Source organism: Chiloscyllium punctatum, chromosome 8 (assembly GCF_047496795.1).
Source record: "Chiloscyllium punctatum isolate Juve2018m chromosome 8, sChiPun1.3, whole genome shotgun sequence".
NCBI lineage: Eukaryota > Metazoa > Chordata > Chondrichthyes > Orectolobiformes > Hemiscylliidae > Chiloscyllium > Chiloscyllium punctatum.
In genome coordinates this window covers 105,983,478-106,003,995 of record NC_092746.1, presented here as the reverse complement: position 1 = coordinate 106,003,995, position 20,518 = coordinate 105,983,478, and positions in this window count along the sequence as shown.

The following is a 20,518-nucleotide window of genomic DNA, read 5'->3' as shown; positions in this document are numbered from 1 at the left end:
TTTTAAGAAAAAATAGATTTTTAAATATTACAACAAATACAAAACAATGCAATTCAAAACAGTACAAAAATAGTACAAAACTAAACCCAAATAATAAAAAAGTTCCCCAGCCCACCCTCCTATACGAATGTATAAACATATATAGAGAAGTATAAAATTTTTAAAAAAAACTAAACTAGCTATTTAACTAACTAACTAAATACCTAACAACAAACAAATAAATAGTAATAACTTAGCCCAGCCAAACAAAACACTCATACATTCACAGTTCCTCCTCCCTAGATATTGGACTCATGAAACACAATCGTTACGACTATATAAAAGCCCTTGTTAGTGTGACAGATAAATCTGTGTCCAGGTATTTCAAAAAGGGTTGCCATGTCTTGTAAAAATTCTCAGTTTTGTGCTGTACCATATTTGTGAGAAAATCCAGGGGAATATGCTCCATAACAATCTTCCACCAATCCGACAGGCCTGGGGGGGGTTTTCGAATATCCAACCTAGCAAGATATTCTTCCTTGCACAGAATGTAAGAATATTGAAAAGTCTTTCCTTATGCGAGTCTGCAGGAAATACAATGGGTAGGCCCAAAAGGAGTGAAATAGAGTCCTTCTCCACCCCTACACTTAAAATCCTCTCCATTGCACCACAGCACTCCAATATGTTTGAAGCCTGTCACAAGACCAAAGACAATGGGTAAGAGTGCCCAGACAGACCTTGCACATGGGACATGCTGAAGATACCCCAGTTTAAATTTTGACAAACGGTCTGGGGCTAAGTGGACCCTGTGGAGGATCTTCAACTGTAAAGCATGGGTCCTATTGCAAATTGATTCTTCCTTGCATTCTCCCAAATATCCTCCCATGCTTCTGAAGAAACTTCAACACCCAGCTCTTTCCCACATCTTGCAGAGTCGATCAGACTAATGTGAGGTGGCACCCCCCAATTGGTGATATAGAGTACTGACAGAGAGTGTACTCTTAGCCCTTAGTACCCCTCTTTCTATGTCAGATTTGTAGGGATCAGTCAAAAGTGTGGTCTTTTTTTGAATAAAATCCCTAACTTGAAAAAAACGAAAGAGGTCTCTAGTAGGTAACTCGTACTTGCGTACTAACTGATCGAAGGACATCATTAACAAAAAGATGGGGTACTGGGCTAATGGTCGGATACTTGGTAGTGTGGATGAGCAGAGGGATCTTGGTGTCCATGTACACAGATCTCTGAAAGTTGCCACCCAGGTAAATTCTGCGGTGAAGAAGGCATATGGTGTACTGGCTTTTATTGGTAAAGGAATTGAGTTCTGGAGTCCTGAGGTCATGTTGCAGTTGTATAAGACTCTGGTGCGGCCGCATCTGGAGTATTGTGTGCAGTTTTGGTCGCCATACTATAGGAAGGATGTGGAGGCACTGGAATGGGTGCAGAAGAGGTTTACCAGGATGTTGCTTGGTATGGTAGGAAGATTGTATGAGGAAAGGCTGAGGCACTTGGGGCTGTTTTCATTGGAGAAAAGAAGGTTTAGGGGCGATTTGATAGAGGTGTACAAGATGATTAGGGGTTTAGATAGGGTTGACCATGAGAACCTTTTTCCACGTGTGGAGTCAGCTCTTACGAGGGGGCATAGCTTTAAATTAAGGGGTGGTAGGTATAGGACAGATGTTAGGGGTAGATTCTTTACTCAGCGAGTCATGAGTTCATGGAATGCCCTGCCAGTAGCAGTGGTGGACTCTCCCTCTTTATGGGCATTTAAACGGGCATTGGATAGCTGTATGGAGGATAGTGGGCTAGCGTAGGTTAGGTGGGCTTGGATTGGCGCAACATCGAGGGCCAAAGGGCCTGTACTGCGCTGTATTGTTCTATGTTCTATGTTCTATTACGTCTCCCTCAAATAAATCACCCATGCAAGATATACCCCTAGCTACCCAACGTTTAAATCCTGAATCTATCATACCTGGTTGAAAACTCGGCATACCCAGTAAAGGTGTAAACAAAGATGCTTTGCCAATATTACCTTCCCTCTGCCGAATTGCCCTCCATGCTTTAACAGTATTGATAACTATTGGGTTATGGCAATATTCCCTAACTGTCCTCACCTTGTCCAAAAACAGCAAACTGGTAAGGGGGCACCTTGCCTGGGGGACTTCGATATCTAGCCATATTGAAAGAGGGTCCCCACAAACCCAATCACTTATGTAGGTCAAGAGCGAGCTTAATTGGTCATTTTTAATGTCCGGAAGGTCTACTCCCCCCAATCTGTGAGGCGACTGCAGTTTGGCTAATTTAATGAGGGGCCATTTACGGTGTCAGATAATGGAGCTGAACCAACCATTCAGTCTCCTGAGTGTTTGTTTATTGAAAATCAGGGGGACCATCCGTATAGGGTATAGCAAACGAGGGAGAATATTCATCTTAATAAGCGCTATCCGACCCAACCATGAGACTGAAAGTGCCTCCCATCTTTGGAGATCTTGTTTAATTTTTTCAAATAATTGAGTAAAATTGGCTTTGAACAGCCAACCCAGAACTGGAGTAATGAATATGCCCAAATACACAAAACCCCCCTGTGACCACCTAAATGGGAATTTATAGTCACTCTCAAGGGCCAACTCTTTCGTAAGACCACCCATAGGCATAGCCTCTGATTTAGCACAATTAATCTTATACCCTGAAAAAGCGCCAAATGCGTGAATGCATTGTATCAGGCAAGGCACTGAAACTGCTGGATTTGTCAAGACAATTAGAACATCATCTGCATACAGCGAGATCTTATGTAATTTTGACCCCACTTCTGGAGCTGATATATTGAGATCCCATGAATGGCCTCTGCCAACGGTTCAATCACCAACATAAAAGGTAATGGTGAAAGGGGACACCCTGCCAGCTGCCCCTAGGAATAGTAAACCTACTTGATCGTACCCCGTTGGTAATGACCGCAGCGAGAGGTACACTGTAGAGAATCTTTACCCATCTTATGAAAACTTCACCCAGACCAAACTGGTCTAGAGTATAGAAAAGGTACGGCCACTCAACCCAGCCTTCTCTGCATCTAAAGAAATCACCAATCCCTGTATTGACTGCTGTTGGTATGCTTGAATTACGTTAAGCAGCCTCCTAACGTTATTGGAGGATCTGCGACCCTTTATGAAGCCCGTCTGATCCTCTTTAATAATAGAGGGTAACACAGTCTCCAGCCTTAACACAAGAGCCTTAGTGAGGATCTTAGAGTCCACATTTAAGAGCGAGATGGGCCTGTATGAAGCACAGTCTCCTGGATCCTTCCCTTTTTTAAGGATAAGTGAAATATAGGCCTCTCTCAGAGATGGTGGGAGACAAACATGACTATATGAATCATTAAACATATTCAGCATCGGGCCTGACAGTATACTTATAAATTCCTGATAGAATTCACTGGGAAGTCCATCATGACCTGCGCCTTTCCACTCTGAAGCTGCCTCACAGCTTCCTGCACTTCTTGCTCTGATAATGGGGCATTGAGAGAGGACTGTTGTTTGGGAGTCACACCTGGGAGCTTCAGATCTCTAAAAAAGGATTCCATTTTGGCCTGCCCCTCCTCACAATTCTCAGACTGATATAACTTAAGAGTAGAATCTCTGGAACGCCACATTAATCTTTTGAGAATCACATGTTAGGTTCCCAGACCCTTCCCTAATTGCTGTAATGGTTTGTGGGGCACTTCTCTTTCTGGCAAGGTATGCTAAGTATTTGCCTGGCTTGTCACCAAGCTCATATAACCTTTGCTTTGCAAAAGCCAACTCCTTCTTTGCCGCCTGCGTGAGCACAGAATTTAGTGTAGACCGCAGGGCCGTAATCCTCTGTAGTTTGACCAACAAGGGTCTGTCAAAATAGGCCTTCTCGGCTGCCTTCAACCGTGCTTCAAGGAGACATTGCTGCCGTTTCCTACTGGTGGAATATGAAATAACTAACCCTCTGGCATAAGCTTTGGCAGTTTCCCAGAGAACAGATGAGCTATCAACCGAGCCTATGTTGATGTCTAGGAATGCCCGAAATTCCCTAGAGAAATACTCCACAAACTTGCTGTCCATGAGAATAAAGGGGTCCATTTGCCAGTACCTTGAATCCGCTGTAACATCCTTAGTTTTAACACTGGAGCATGATTAGAGATGGCAATATTACCAATCTTACAGGATGCCATCAGATCCAGGGTTACCGCAGGGGTCAGAAAAAAAAATCAATCCTCGTGTGACATCTATGCAGATTGGAGAAAAACGTGAAATCCCTACCTGTAGGGTGGAGACACCTCCAGACGTCCACCAACTCTAATTCCCCACACAAACCCAATAACTGTTTAGTTTGTGCCGTGGGTACCGAGGGACCTTTAGGCAATCTGACTACTGTGGGGTGCATGAGGCAGTTAAAATCTCCCTCTACCAAAGCATCTACCAAGAATTTAAGAGGATGAGCACGGGGTCAATCAACATTTAAAATGCCATATTCTTCCCCATTTATCAAGGCTTTAGAATTACAAACCTCCCGTATGTGTCTTTAACACATTCCAACAATTTAAATGAGAGATTTTTCCTTACCAATATAGCCACTCCCCTACTTCTGGTATTAAATGATGCAAATTAAACTCGGTCAAAGCCATTCTGCTATAATTTCAGATGCTCCTTGTCATCCAAATGTGTCTCCTGTAACAAAGCAATATCCACCTTCTCCTTTCTAAGACTCAAGAGTACCTTCTTCCTCTTAATTGCTGAGTGACTTCCCTTGATATTTCAGGTACACCATTTAATCAAATCATTAGCCATAATCTTCTGCAATTACATTTAAATTCCAGAGAGGAGGAACCCGAACCACAAATTGCTGAGCCTTAGTGTCGCATTGTCCACCAAATATAAAAACTACATAAACTAAAACCACTGCATTTAACAAACATACAAAATTATTTAAAATAAAAAACAACAAAAACCAGAAAACATACCAACATACAAAGCGCCAATAGCGCTGAGTAGGGGAACTGACCCCCTGCCCAGAGGGGGCAACTACCCATCCGAACTGCCCATAAATAGGCATCTAACCATCTCAACCACCTTCACTTCTCCCAGCTAGAGCCTCATCGCAAGCACAAGCTAAAAAGAATAAACACCCCATAGAATATCAATATGAATAAAAAAACATTCTTTTATAAAAAAAAGGGAATAAATACCCCACCCATCCTTTGGTATGTCCTAACTTAGAAATTTAAAATGTACATCGTAACCACCGCCAGACATAGTTTGAACCAAATTATTATCAATGGAGGGAAAAAAGGGGAAAAACAAAGCTCCAACCGGATTTCCTCCATTTCTTTTACAGAATGATAAACGCATACCCAAGTAACAATATATATACATACTACAATTGTTTAAATTAGGTTAGTTTGTCCACAAAGTCTCTTGCCTTCTCCGATGTGTCAAAGAGATGTATGGATCCATCTAAGGTGATCCGAAGCACTGCCGGATATCTCAGGGAGTACTGAATCCCAAGTTCCTTCAATCTTCTCTTGACACCATCATACGATTTTTGTTTCTGGGTCACCGCCGCTGAAAAGTTTTGAAAAAACATAATCTTAGACCCCTCGTAAATTAGGGCCTTTTGATCCTTCCCCTGGAGTCTAGAAGCCTCCATGACTCTCTCCTTATCCTGGTAATGATGGAACCACACCAGGAAAGGATGAGGGCTTTGACCCAGACCCAACCACTGTGCTGCGATCCGGTGAGCCCTCTCTATCTTCAATCTCCTCATGCCAGTCTCCAAGTCAAGGAATTTCGGAAGCCAATCTTCAACAATTCCGCAGGCTGCTCATCTTCCTTACCCTCAGGCAGGCTGATGATCCGAATGTTTTTTCTCCTGCCCCTGTTTTCAAGATCATCCACTTGGTCACGCAAATTACGAACCTGCGTCTTCAGGGCATCGATCTCTTCCTTGAATGAACTGGCATCAGCTTCCACCACTGTGACCCTGTGCTCCACCTCATCCGCCCTCTTCTCCAGGTCTCAGGTCTCCCAGCTGCTGCTCATGCCTCTGCAGCATGAGAGAGACTGGAGCCAGCTTCTCTTCAATCTGTTTCCCCAACATCTCGCGAGATTTCGAGAGCTGGTTCACCAGGTCCTGGAGAGTAATCAGCTCCGAGGCAGCTGCAGGCTGAGCTGCAGGCCCGGCCTCAGATGCTCCTCCTCCCTTTTTAGACACTTCTGGACAGCTGAAAATAAAGGTAATTCAATTTTTAAATGTTTCTTGGGGCTCCACAATCTTTCCAACACCCCAAGAAATTCTGATGACCTGGGTTGGGTGGGTTAAAGAACCACCCTCCTCCTGCTGCAATGCAAAGCTCCGCAGTGTGATCTTCTCAGATCGCCGCCATCTTAGATCCCGTCAATTTTTTTTGAAGTTTCACAATATCCTTCCTATTGCAGGGACACCAAAACTGCAATATTCCAACAGTGGCCTAACCAATGTCCTGTACAGCAGCAACATGACCTCCCAACTCCTATACTCAATGCTCTGTCTAATAAAGGATAACATACCAAACACTTTCTTCACTATCCTATCTACTTGTGACTCCACTTGCAAGGAACTATGAACCTGTTTATAAAATCATGAGGGTAATAGATCAGGTGAATGGCAGGTATCTTTTCTCTCGGACAGAGGATTTCAAGACGAGGGGTCATAATTTTAAGGTGAGAGAAGAAAAAGTTTAAAAAGTCATGAGGGGCATTTTGTTTGCAAAGAACATAGTTTGTGTGTGGAATGAACTGCTCGAGGAAGTGAAAGATGCACATGCAGGTACAATGTCTAGAAAACATATGGATAAGTAAATTAATAAGAAAGTTTTGGAGGAATATGGACCAAATGCAGGCAGGTAGGACTGGTTTAGTTTGGGATTATGAATTGTTTGGACCAAAGTGTCTGTTGCTATGCTGTATGATGCTATGACTCTATCACATGCCTTCTTACTCCTGCCATTTAAACGGCCTGTACCACGGTGCTATTGCTGATGGACTTTTTAGCCATCATACAACCAAATAAGTTGAAAGAAACCTCAAACCTGTTGGAGCATTGCAAAGGCTGAGGTTCCAGCACTCCTGTTCTCTGAGTTCATTTAACTGCCCTCACTTGTAATCACCCTCTCCTGACCCAAGGGATCTGACTGCCTCTTGGAATACAGTGTCCAGTTAACTGTCATGCTTCCTGATGTGCCACAGTATCTAAGCTTGATCTCCAGCTCACAAACTCCACATCAAAGTTTCTGCAGATTCAAACACTTACCACAGATGTGTTTGCCCTAGATCCCACTGACATTCAGAAATCCCACTTTCTGCAATCACAGCTCATCACCTGCCCTGCCAACTCTAGTATGTGTTTATTATTCCTAATTTTGAATAAATTTTAATTTAATACAGCCCACACCTCCCAAGGGATTTAGCACTGCCAGTAAACTTTACTGTACTGATAAAATCCTGTGGTTTCTAGTGACGCCATTACCCTGTATTGAGTTACCTACTCCTCTTTCTGCATAAAATTAGAAATCAAATGTTGGATACTGAAAAAAGAGGAGTAGTGGGGATAAATGTACCTCCTCTCCATCCTTCACTGAGTTTTCATGCAGCACTTTTCACATTGGTACAGTCTCCAAATATTAGAGTTGGGCCAATTATTCCATCCTCAATGTTCTGATAGAGATCAGCAAAAATGTCTAACCTTCTTTTCCACTTCACTCATCCTGCTCTACCCCAAATCTGACATCCAGAAAATTGCATTTGCAAGATAATTGTGTCAGTGGAGTTAATGGAAAGTTTTGCATTTTCAGTTTCTCCCTACACATGACGTTCCACCCTCCACAGGACATACATCAAGCACTAAGCCCGACTGTACAACTCTGTCAACCCTTCAGTGATTGCTGCCACACTTCAGTCAAGCAAAAGTTCAATGGTTACTTCTGCAGTTTCAACTGATTTTTCATCAAATGCTCATGATATTCCTCAGCTCTGCACAGCCTTTCACTCTGACCTTAAAACATGTTTTTTGAGAGAATATTGCTTCAAGAAATGTTATGAATGAAAATGCATGCATATTTTCGCTTCTGAATACTTCCCCAAATTCAATCCCTTTCCAAGTCATCTCATTTTTATCATTACATTCATTCCAGGAAATAAGTAGCTTCTTTTGACTTATTTCTAAAATATATTTCCTCTCTCCCATCTCGCTTCCTCCTGTTCTGAAGTTTATAACTTTCACTGGGTCTAGAGGAACAAGAGTTAGCCATTGAATCTTTAAGTGTTGTCTGTTATTCACTTAGATCATGGTTGTTGTATAACATAACCCCATCTGCCCATCTTGGTTGTATAGCCCATAATGCCCTTCTCTTCCATTTGTTTCAGGGTGCCTCCAGTTTCTCACTACATGGCAACTTGGTGCATGCATGGCTAACCAATGCTACACCCATTTGAACATGCAGAACAGGCTTTGCCAGTAAAGCAGGACAGGAAATGCCACGGGGAAGGAGGGTGGGGGAGTGGAGATGGTTGGGTAGAGAGGCTTGAAATTGACGGAGGACACATGGGAATTAAGTGAGATGTCAGGTGGGGTAGGAGAGGTATAGCTAAAGAGTGACTTTGGTATGTTGACAACATGCATGAATATGCACATTCAAGTGCTCATATACTTAATAAATGTGCACACAGACACACTCTCTCTCTCTCTCTCTCTCTCTCTCTCTCTCCTACCTCCACCCAATGCAAAACATTTCCTTAGCGGATTTGTTGAAGCATTTTGACAAACTCTGGTCTAATATGATTAGAAACATGCAAATAAACTTGCTGATGATGACTGACAGAATGTGATATTAGGGCCAGCTGCGGTCATTCTTGGAATGGCACTGACGAAAATGATAAACTAAATGCCACAAGAGTCCTGACTGCATCGTCAGCTGAGACTGTGTAAAATGTCAGTATCTCACTGCTTTCTATTAATAACTAAATCAGACTGTATATAATGAAGGAAGATATTGGTCATAATTGAAGTTCACTGCCATTGATCTTCATAGATGTTGCTTCTATAATATTCATCTTTGTCTCTTATTACTTGAATCGAGATGACCTTGTATCTGTTTCCTATACCTTGTGCTGTTTGGTTAAGTGGAAGTGTTTACCTTACAATTGTTGAGTGAGAGAGAAGGCACCAAAATCTGATTGCAATCCAGGAGGGACTGCGTGCGTGTGGGGAATAATTTATTAACTCTGTTGTTAACTCATTAGAAATAGATGGATCGAAGGCTGCAATTAATGGACAAACTAGTCTGGTGAAGATGAAAAACAAGAAACTCTGAGGGTATGACATACGATTGGAAAATGCTGGAAAGACATGACAAATCCAGTCTGCATCTATAAACAGGAACAGGCAGCTTGCTGTGTCAGGTGGAGATAGCCTTGCACAATTTGATTGGTTTCTGTTTTGCTCTGAATTGAGTACACATCTGAAGTTGAAATCTTGTCCTTGTAAATTAATTTTTTTCTGATAAAATTGAACTGATATTTCCCTCGACACTGGGCTGTCTGCATACAAATAGGTTGAGGTTGTTTGCTGGATAGATAGGCTTTCTACTTTGTGTCTTCAACAGGATGTGGGAGCCTTTGCGTGGCCAGTATTTGCTGCCTGTTCCTTCTTTCCTTTGAACTGAGAGGATTGCTAAGATTAGAAGGTAGTTATGAAGTAATTGCTTTACTATGCGTGTGGAGTCACGTATAGGTCAAGAGCTTTTGATGAAGGGTTTTGTCCGAAACATTGATTTTCCTGCTCCTTGGGTGCTGCCTGACCTGCTGTGCTTTTCCAGCACCACTCTGATCTAAACTATAGGTCAAGAGTAGGTGAGGCAGATTTTTGCCTTCTTTATAAGATGCTACTGAAACCACATGGCTTTAACAACTATTGACCATAGGTTCATAATTAACATTAGTCCACCTTTTTTTAATTTCCAAATTTATTAATTCATTTTCAATTTCACCATCTGCTATGGTGGAATTCAAACTCTTGTCTCCAGCGTATTAGCCTGGTAGGAGATGGTGGATGGTGGTGAAGGGTTGTTTTTCAGACTGCAGGGATGTGACCAGCGTTGTTCCTCAGGGATTAGACTGGGTCCACCTTTGTTTGTCATCAATATGAATGATTTGGATGAGAATATAGGAGGCATAGTTAGTAAGTTTGCAGATGACACTAAAATTAGTGGTATAGTGGACAGTGAAGAGGGTTCTCGCGGATTACAAACAGATATTGATTAATTGGGTAAGTTGGGGAGTGGCAGACGGAGTTTAATTTGGATAAATGTGAGGTATTGCATCTTGGTAAAACATTTTGGCAATGCAAGCAAGGACAGGTGTTCAGGTACATAATTCTTTGAAGTTTACGTCACAGGTAGACTAGGTTGTTAAGAAGACATTTGGCATGCTTGCCTTCATCGCTTAGACCTTTGAGTATAGGAGTTGGGACATCATGTTGAGGTTGTACAGGATCTTGGTGAGGCCTCTTCTGGACTACTGCTTGTAGTTATGATCTCCTTGTTATTGGAAGGAGTTTAGTAAACTGGAGAGGTTTCAGAAAAGATTTAGATTAGATTACTTACAGTGTGGAAACAGGCCCTTCGGCCCAACAAGTCCACACCACCCCGCCGAAGCACAACCCACCCATACCCCTACATCTACCCCTTACCTAACACTACGGGCAATTTAGCATGGCCAATTCACCTGACCTGCACATTTTGGAGTGTGGGAGGAAACCAGAGCACCCAGAGGAAACCCACGCAGACACGGGGAGAATGTGCAAACTCCACACAGAGAGTCGCCTGAGGCGGGAATTGAACCCAGGTCTCTGGCGCTGTGAGCCACTGTGCCACCATGCCGCCCATTTACCAGAATGTTGCTGGGAACGAAGGGTGTGATTATAAGGAGGCACTGGATAGACTGGGACTTTTTTCACTGGAGCATAAGAGAACGAGAGATGATTTTGTTGAAGTTTATAAAATCATGAGGAGCATAGATAAGGTGAATGACAAGTGTCCTTTCCCGAGGGTCGGGGAGTTCAAAACTAGGCATATCTGTAAGGGAAGAGGAGAAAGATTTAAAAAGGGGATGAGGGGCAATGTTTTTATACAGAGAGTGGTTCATCTGTGGAATGAACTACCAGAGGAAGTGGTGGATGTAGGTACAGTTACAACATTTAAAAGAGATTTGGATAAGTTCGTGGTTAGGAAAGGTTTGGAGGAATATGGGCCAAACACAGGAAAAAGAACTAGTTTAATTCGGGAACATGGTTAACGTGGACTAGTTGGACCGAAGGGTCTGTTTCTATGCTGTATGACTCTAGCACTCTAATCCAGCGACAATGCCATTACCCCACCACTTCTCTCACATGATTGTGCATGTCTGCATTTGTATGAATCTGTGTGAGTGGGCTGAAGAGTCTCAGTTTCTAATCAATGACAATTTCCCTGGATGCTGACAATGGATAACTCAGTGATATATTGCTATTACACATCAAGGGAAAATGGCTAGATCCCCTTATTGGGGATTGTTTGTATCTGCTGCATAAATGTTACTTGACAACCTATCATTCAAGTCTGAGTTGTCTTCCTGCATGTAGTAAGTGAGGACTGCAGATGCTGGAGATCAGAGCTGAAAATGTGTTGCTGGAAAAGCGCAGCAGGTCAGGCAGCATCCAAGGAACAGGAGAATCGACGTTTCGGGCATAAGCCCTTCTTCAGGAATGAAGCCCTTCCTGAAGAAGGGCTTATGCCCGAAACGTCGATTCTCCTGTTCCTTGGATGCTGCCTGACCTGCTGCGCTTTTCCAGCAACACATTTTCAGCTTCCTGCATGTAGTCACAAACTATTTCAATATCTGCGAAATTGAGAATGATGCCGAACAAGGCAAATGTCAGTGAACACCCCCACTTCTGACATTATGATAGAAAGAAAATCAAGAATGAAGCACCTAACGATGGTTGAGCGAAGGAAACTGTTCTGAGGAATTTTTGAATGAAGTTGCTGGGACTGAGAAGATTAGCCTGCAACAACCACAGCTATCTTGCTCAGTGTTATGTATCACTCTAACCAGTGGAAGGTATCTCCCCCCCGAATTCCCCCTGACTTCAATTTTCTTAATGATACCATCCTAGTTGGTCAATTTCAAACAATGATGAGACAGGGTACAGGAAAGAGATAGACCGGTTAGGTGGCACGGTGTGAAGACAACAATCTCTCCCTCAATGTCAGCAAAATGAAGGAGCTTGTCATCGGTTTCAGAATGCGGGGTGGAGGACACGCCCTGTCTGTATCAATGGTGCTGAAGTGGAGCTGGGCGAGGACTTCAAACTCCATGTAGTAAATATCACCAACAATCTGTCCTGGCCCATCCACGTTGATGCTGCAGTCAAGAAATCACACCAACACCTTTACTCAGAAGACTAAGGAGATTTGGCATGCCCTCTTCTCAATTTTTATAGATGCACCATGGGCAGCACACTATCCAGATGTATAACACTTTGGTATGGCAATTGCTCTGCCCAAGACCACAAGTAATCATTGAGAGTTGTGAACACAGCCTAGTCCAACATGAAAACACCATCTTCCATTGACTCTGTCTATACTTTCTGCTGCTTCAGGAAAGCACCCAATATAATCAAAAACCCTTCCAACCCAGTTATACTCTCTTCCACCCTCTTCTACTGAGCAGATGTAAAAGTTTGAAAACACGTAACAACAGATTTAAGAACACCTTCTTCCCCACTTCATACTTTTGAAAGGACCTCTCAAATATTAGAGCTGATGTTTCTCTGCACCTTGTCTGTAACTGTAACACCACACTCTGCATTCTGTTCTATTACTCTGATGTACTTATGTAAGGTATGATTTGTCTGGTTAGCATGGGCGGCACGGTGGCACAGTGGTTAGCACTGCTGCCTCACAGCGCCAGAGACCTGGGTTCAATTCCCGCCTCAGGCGACTGTCTGTGTGGAGTTTGCACGTTCTCCCCGTGTCTGCGTGGGTTTCCTCCGGGTGCTCCGGTTTCCTCCCACAGTCCAAAGATGTGCAGCTCAGGTGAATTGGCCATGCTAAATTGCCCGTAGTGTTAGGTTAGGGGTATGGGTTGGTTGCGCTTCGGCGGGGCGGTGTGGACTTGTTGGGCCGAAGGGCCTGTTCCCACACTGTAAGTAATCTAATCTAATCATGGAAAACAATACTTTTCACTGTATCTTGGTACATGTGACACTAATAAATCAAATTTTGATCAGGCTCATTGATGCCATACTACCTTAATGTCAAGGGCAGTCCTTCTTATCTACTTTATTGGATCCAGCTATGTTTCCACTTTTGAACCAAGACTCAAATGAGACCTGGGGCTCAGTAGCCCAGGCTGAACCCAAGTTGAACTATTTCTGAGAAGAGCAAGGACATGTTTTTGGTGTTTTGGTCAATATTTATTCTTGAACAAACATCACCCTGAATTTAAAACCTAGAAACAGACCAATACAACTTGCTCCACACATGTCCTCTCTATCCATTGGGATTATGGGGGAATACCTGTTTGAGACAATGGTGATGATTTCCCTCTATACCTTTGCATAACTGAAGATTGTGGCCAAAGCCCAACTTCTCCATCTTATTAGTACCAATTCTCAGGAAATTAGCCAATTAGTGAAACTTCTCTCAGACTTGCAATGTGTGTTCAGATTTGCCAATTATCTGGGAGAATGTATTCATAAGCTGAGAAGATTCGGCCTGAGTTAGTGATTCATCTTGCTTCTGGCATGTTACTGTTGAGAATCTCTGAAGGATTAACAGATAGAGTTTCAGTTCCAAGTCTGGGCATTGATCTGCTTCATGATGGTTGCATAGCCCAGCAGCAGAGGACTGGGAATAAAGTCATCAGTGAATTGTTTCCAAACACAGTCAAATCATTCCTAGCAATGAGCCCATAACAATAAATTGCTGACAACTCAATATTAATTGCCACAGATCATTAGCCATGGAGTGGTCATGAGGATAGGTTCACAGGTACTGGAAAATTCACATCATTCAGGAATACTAAGGATTAAAGGACATCGTTCTGCACCTATTCCATGTCTCAAATAACCTGTAAGCATTCAGCACTGTCACTGCAAGACAAGAAAAATTAAAGATACTCTATTTTTGCAGCAGCAGTGGGAGCAGTAAGAGTGAGGGACCAGGTAGTGGCCAGGAAGGTAAATTAATCCTTTAATAACTTATCTTGTGAATAGGCAGAGCACACACTGAGGAAGAATGGACATGGGACTGATGAGTACGTGAGGCAATATATGAGGGCGGTTGCTTCACCCGAAACACTACTTAGGTAGTGCCTCCCACCCATCCTCCCTCTCTAACCAAAAAAAATGTTTCTGTGCACTGATTTGGTATGGTTACTTGTTTTTTCAATAGTCTCTTTGGGAATTCAAAACTTTGGGAATGGATGCTTAGGGCAGTTACATGCTCCTCCAGTCGGATATGGGAGGTAAGGGTCACCACTAGTGTCTCCACTGACTTCATCTACAGGAAATGCACCCAACTCCACCTTAGGGAACTGGAACTGGATGAACTTTAGATTATTCAGGACGTGGAGGGAATAATAGAGAGGAGTTACAGGGAGGTAGTCTCACCTCAGGTACAGGAGAAAGGTCGATGAGTTACAGTCAAGGGACGGAAAGTGAGCAGGCAGACAGTGCAGGGATCCCCTGTGGCTGTTCCCCTTAATGATTAGTATACCATTTTGGATACTGTTGGGATAAGTGACCTACCAGGCAAAGCCATAGTGGCCAGGTCTCTGGCACTGAGCCTGGCTCTGTGGCTCAGAATGGCAGCAGGGAGAATAGAAAAACACTAGTGGCAGGAGAATCAATGGTTAGAGGAACAGACTGGAGATTCTGTGGTCATGAATGGGACTCCCAGAAGGTGCATTGCCTCCCAGGTACCCGGGTCCGGGATGTCTCTGATCGAGTCTACAAGATTCTGAAGGAGAAGGTAAGCAGCCAGAAGTCATGGTGCACATTGGCACCAATGACACATCTAGGAAAAGGGATGAGGATCTAAAACGTGATTTCAGGGAGTTCGGTTGGAAGCTAAAAAGCAGGACGAGCAGAGTAGTAATTTCAGGATTACTACCAGTGCCACATGCTAGTGAGTTGAGGAACAGCGAGCGAGTGCAGTGAAACATGTGGCTACAGGGCTGGTGCAAGAGGGAGGGATTCACATACATAGATCGTTGGAGTACCTTTGGGGGAAGGAAGGACAGGCTGCACTTACACTGAAGGGGTACCAATGTCCTGGGTGGGAAATTTGCTAGAGCACTTTGGCAGGGTTTAAACTAGTTTGGCAGGGGGATGGGAACCAGAGCCACAGATCAGAGGACAGGGTGGTTGTTGAACGGGCAGAATTAGAATGCAGAGAATCTGTCAGGAAGAATACACAGTTGATTGGGCAAAGAGATGGGTTAAAGTGTGTCTTTTTCAACGCAAGGAATGTCAGGAACAAGAGTGATGAACTTAGAGCATGGATCAGTACTTGGAACTACGTTCTGGAAAGACCGCTCCCTCCGCGACTCCCTCGTCAGGTCCACACCCCCCACCAACCCAACCTCCACTCCCGGCACCTTCACCAGCAACCACAAGAAATGCAAAACTTGCGCCCACACCTCCCTCCTCACTTCCCTCCAAGGCCCCAACGGATCCTTCCATATCCATCACAAATTCACCTGCACCTCCACACACATCATTTACTGCATCCTCTGCACCCAATGTGGCCTCCTCTACATTGGGGAGACAGGCTGCCTACTTGCGGAAAGTTTCAAAGAACACCTCTGGGACACCCAAACCAACAAACCCAACTGCCCCGTGGCTGAACACTTTAACTCCCCCTCCCACTCCGCCAAGGACATGCAGGTCCTTGGCCTCCTCCATCGCCAGACCATGGCAACACAACACCTGGAGGAAGAGTGCCTCATCTTCCGCCAAGGAACCCTCCAACCACAAGGGATGAATGCAGATTTCTCCAGCTTCCTCATTTCCCCTCCCCCCACCTTATCTCAGTCCCAACCCTCGGACTCAACACCACCTTCTTGACCTGCAATCTTCTTCCCGACCTCTCTGCCCCCACCCCCTGTCCGGCCTATCACCCTCACCTTAACCTCCTTCCACCTATCGCATTCCCAATGCCCCTCCCCCAAGTCCCTCCTCCCTACCTTTTATCTTAGCCCGCTTGGCACACCCTCCTCATTCCTGAAGAAGGGCTTATGCCCAAAACGTCGATTCTCCTGCTCCTTGGATGCTGCCTGACCTGCTGCACTTTTCCAGCAACACATTTTTCAACTACAATGTTGTAGCCATAACGGAGACATGGATTTCACAGGGGCAGGAATGATTGCTAGATGTTCCAGAGTTTAGATCTTTTAAAAGGAACAGGGAGGTGGGTAAAAGAGGAGGGGGATTAGCATTGTAAATTAAAGAGTGCATCACAGCTCCAGAAAAGAAGGTTAATGAGGAAGGTTCGTCGACTGAGTCAGTATGAGTGGAAGTCAGTAACAGGAAAGGAGCAGTCACTTTATTGGGTGCTTTCTATAGATCCCTCAATAGTAGCAGAGAGATGGGAGAACAGGTTGGATAGCAGATCTTGGAAAGGTGCAGATGTAACAGAGTTGTTGTTATGGGTGACTGGAACCTCCTTAGTGCAGACGGTCTGGATGGAACCAATTTTGTCAGGTGTGTGCAGGAAGGATTCCTGACTCAATATGTAAATAGGTCGACTAGAGGAGAGGCCACATTGGATTTGGTGCTAGGCAATGAGCCAGGCCAGGTGTCAGATCTCTCAGTGGGAGAGCATTTCAGTGACAGTGACCATAGCCATGGAGAGGGATAGGAACAGGCAATATGGGAAGGAATTTAATTGGGGGAGGGGAATTTATACTGCTATTAGACAGGAGCTGCGGAGTATAAATTGGGAACAATTGTTCTACGGGAAATGCACAACAGAAATGTGGAGGCTGTTTAAGGAGGACTTGTTGCGAGTGTTGAATAACTTTGTCCCACTGAGACAGGGAACGAATGGTAAGGTGAAGGAGCCTTGGATGACAAGAGAGGAGGAGCTTCTCATGAAGAGGAAGAAGGAAGCTTGCTTAAGTTTGAGGAACAAGGACCTGGCACAGCCTTAGAGGATTACAGGGTAGCTAGGAAAGAGCTCAAAAATGGACTGAGGGAAGCTAGGAAGGGGCACGAGAAAGCCTTAGCCAGAGAGATTAAGGAAGGTGTTCTACACTTACATGAGGAACAAGTGAATGATCAGAGACAAGGTACGGCCGATTAGGGATAGTGGAGGGAACTTGTGTCTGGAGTCTGAAGAGGTAGAGGAGGCCTTAAATGAGTTTTTTGCTTCAATATTCTAAAGAGAGGGACCGTGTTGATAGTGAGAACACCATAGGCCAGGTTAATAGGCTTGAACAGATTGCTATTAAGGAAGTGGATGTGCTGGAAATTCTGGGAAACATTAAGATAGATAAGTTCCCAGGGCTGAATCAGATGTATCCAAGGTTGCTACAGGAAGCAAGGAATGAGATTGCTGCGTCTCTAGTGATGATCTTTGCATCCTCACTTTCCATGGGGATAGTACCGGATGGTTGGAGGGAGGCGAATGTTGTTCCTAGGTTCAAGAAAGGGAATAGGGAAATCCCTGGGAATTACAGACCAGTCAATCTTACATCCATGGTAAGCAAGGTATTGGAAAGGATTCTGAGAGATGGGATTTATGACTATTTGGAATAACATAGTTTGATTTTAAAAATAATCAGCATGGCTTTGTGAGGGGCGGGTCTTGCCTCACAAGCCTTATTGAGTTCTTTGAAGTTGTGATGAGACAAGACGAGAAGGTCGAGCTGTGGATGTGGGTGTATATGGATTTCAGGAGAAAGTGAGGACTGCAGATGCTGGGGATCAGAGCTTAAAAATGTGTTGATGGAAAAGCACAGCAGGTCAGTCAGCATCAAAGGAGAAGGAGAATCGACGTTTCGGGCATAAGCCTTTCTTCAGGAATGAAGAAGGGCTTCACTTCCTGAAGCAGGGCTTATGCCTGAAACGTCAATTCTCCTTCTCCTTTGATGCTGCCTGACCTGCTGCGCTTTTCCAACAACACATTTTTAAGCTATATGGATTTCAGTAAGGCATTTGATAAAGTTCCCCACAATATGCTCATTCAGAAAGTTAGGAGGTAGGGGATATAGGGAAATTTGGTGGTCTGGATATAGAATTGGCTGGCCAAAAGAAGACAGAGAATGGTAGTGGATGGAAAGTATTCCACCTGGAGGTTAGTGACCAGTGGTAACCTGCAGGGATGTGTACTTGGGCCTCTGCTCTTTGTAGTTTTTATAAAATACTTGGATAAAGAAGCAGAGGGTAGGTTAGCAAGTTTGCCAATGACACAAAGTTCGGTGGTGTTGTCGATAGTGCTGAGGGCTGTTGCAGGCTACAACATGAGCTGGGCTGAGAAGTGGCAGATGGAGTTCAACTTGGATAAATGTGAAGTGATTCATTTTGGAAGGTTGAATTTGAATGCTGAATACCAGGTTAAAGTCAGGATTCTTGGCAGTGTGGAAGAACAGCAGGATTTTGGGGTCCACATACATAAATTCCTCAAAGTTGCCACCCAAGTTGATAGGGTTGTTAAGAATGCGCATGGTCTGTTGGTTTTCATTAACAGGGGGATTGAATTTAAAAGCCGTGAGGTTTTGCTGCAGTTCTATAAAACCCTGGTTAGACCACACTTGGAAAATTGAGTCCAGTTCTAGTATAGGAAGGATGTAGATGCTTTAGAGAAGGTGCAGAGGAAATTTACCAGGATGCTGCCTGGATTATGAAGCGAGGTTGAGTGAGCTCAGGCTTTTCACACTGGAGAGAAAAAGGAAGAGAGGTCACTCGGTAAAAGTGTACAAGGTAATGGGAGGCATAGATAGAGTAGATAGCCAGAGACTTTTTCCCAGGCTGTCACGAGGGGTCATACATTTAAGGTGATTGAAGGAAGGTTTAAGGGCGATGTCAGAGGTAGGTTCTTTATACAGAGAGTGTCGGGTGTGTGGAATGCACTGCCAGCTGTGGTAGTAGAGTCAAAGACATTAGGGACATTTCAGCGACTGCTGGACAAGTACATGGACAGCAGTAAATTGAGGGGTGTGTAGGTTAGGTTGATCTTAGATTAAGGTAAATGCTCGGCACAACATCATGGGCTGAAGAGTTTGTACTGTACTGTGCTGTACTGTTCTATGTTCTCTTTCTAAGAAGAGCTATTGCCTCATGCAGATGTGGAGAAATTCCTTCCCCCAGCGAGTGGTGAGCCTGTGGAATTCTCAGCAACAGAAAACAGTTGAGGGCAAAACATTGAATGCTTTCAAGAAGGAATTATATATAGTTTTTAGATTTAAAGGGATCAAAGGATATGAGGAATAAGTGGGAAGAGGGTACTGAATTGGATGATCAACAATGCTTATACTGAATGTTGGTGCTGACTCAAAGGGTAAAGTGGCCTACTCCTGCTCCAATTTTCCATATTTCTACGAATGCAGAACAAAATCATACATAAATGTAAGAAAAGTGAAAACATTGACTGAAACTTTCAAACTTGTTCACAATCTGCAGTATTGACCTTCAGGAGTAGAATTGCTATTCAAGTGTAATTTTAAAATTGAGTTGCAACAAAACTGGAACAAAAATGCCACAGTGAACATTTTGTTTTGTAACTAATTGGCCTTCAGATTTATTGCGATAGATATGCTCTGTATGGTACAGGGAGGAAACAAGGAACTGTAAGTTGGGGATAGAGCACTCGATGTATTGTTGAGCTACATAATACGGAATAAAAATGCATTAAGGAATAGGATGGAGCAATTTTTTTTTTGATGTGCATTTATAATGTGCCATTCAATTAGCTTTTATCTTTCGAAAGATGAGTTCAAAAAAAGGTATATTAAGGAGAGGAAAAAACCACCATGGCCGACAAAGGAAGTCAGGGACAGCATAAAAGCAAAAGTAAAAAACCATACAATGTGGTAAAGATTAATGGGAAGCCAAAGGATTAGGAAGCTTTTAAAAACCAGCAAAGGGCAGGTTCAGTTGGTGGTTAGAAAGGCAAATGCAATGTTAGTATTCATTTCGAAAGATCGAGAATACTAGATCAGAGATGTACTGCTGGGGCTGTATAAAGGGCCAGGTGATAAAATATGAAGGCAAGCTAGTTAGTATGGTAAAAGAGTGCAGCAAGTGTTGTTTAGACATGCAAAAGCTCAGAGAAAGGCAAGAGTGGACACAGGACCACTGGAAAATGTGACTGGAGAAGTAGTTATGGACGGCAGCGAAATGGTGGAGATATTGAATAGAAACTTTGCATCAGTCTTCATGGTGGAAGATGCCAGTAGTATAACAGAACTTCAAGAGAGTCAGGGTTTGGAGGTGAGTACAA